Source organism: Uloborus diversus, chromosome 4 (assembly GCF_026930045.1).
Source record: "Uloborus diversus isolate 005 chromosome 4, Udiv.v.3.1, whole genome shotgun sequence".
NCBI lineage: Eukaryota > Metazoa > Arthropoda > Arachnida > Araneae > Uloboridae > Uloborus > Uloborus diversus.
The window spans coordinates 62,863,707-62,864,330 of record NC_072734.1 but is presented as its reverse complement, the minus strand read 5'-3'; positions in this window follow the sequence as shown (position 1 = coordinate 62,864,330).

Genomic DNA, 624 nt, shown 5'->3' with positions numbered 1-624 from the left:
GAAAGCAAAACAGGGTAGAAATTTTACAATAACTTTATACATCTTAAAGTTGGAATAAAAGTCCACTTTCCAACATAATTACCTCCGTTACTGAAACATTTGTCGAGGCATGATACAAATTCTTCGGCACTTACTGTGAAAAAATCCCATCCAATCCGTTAACTATTCTTGGGTTTCAGCTTTTACCTTGTCATCCGAGTGGTATCATCGCTTTAAAAGTTCTTCTTTCATGGGGCCAAAATCATGAAAGACTCAAGGTGAAAGATCTGGGTTGTAAGGAGGGTGAAACAGTCAAATATCAATAAAGCTACACATCTGAAGTGAAGAACACCACACCACCATTCCTCAACACGGTTTTCGTACACATACTAATATTGCTGCACTATGCACAATCTGACCGACAATCACTGCGGCTCAATCGACAGAGCGCTAAGATTCGAACCCATCGGACCATGGATCGAGTTCCGACAAAGACGTGTCAGGATTCACAACAAAATTTTACATTTTAATGATAACATTTTAATTAAAAACAACGAGAGCACTAACAATCCTCGAAATGCGTTGATTATACACACGTGTTTTCGTCAAACAAAAACAACTGCGTCACTTCCGTCCCACAGAATT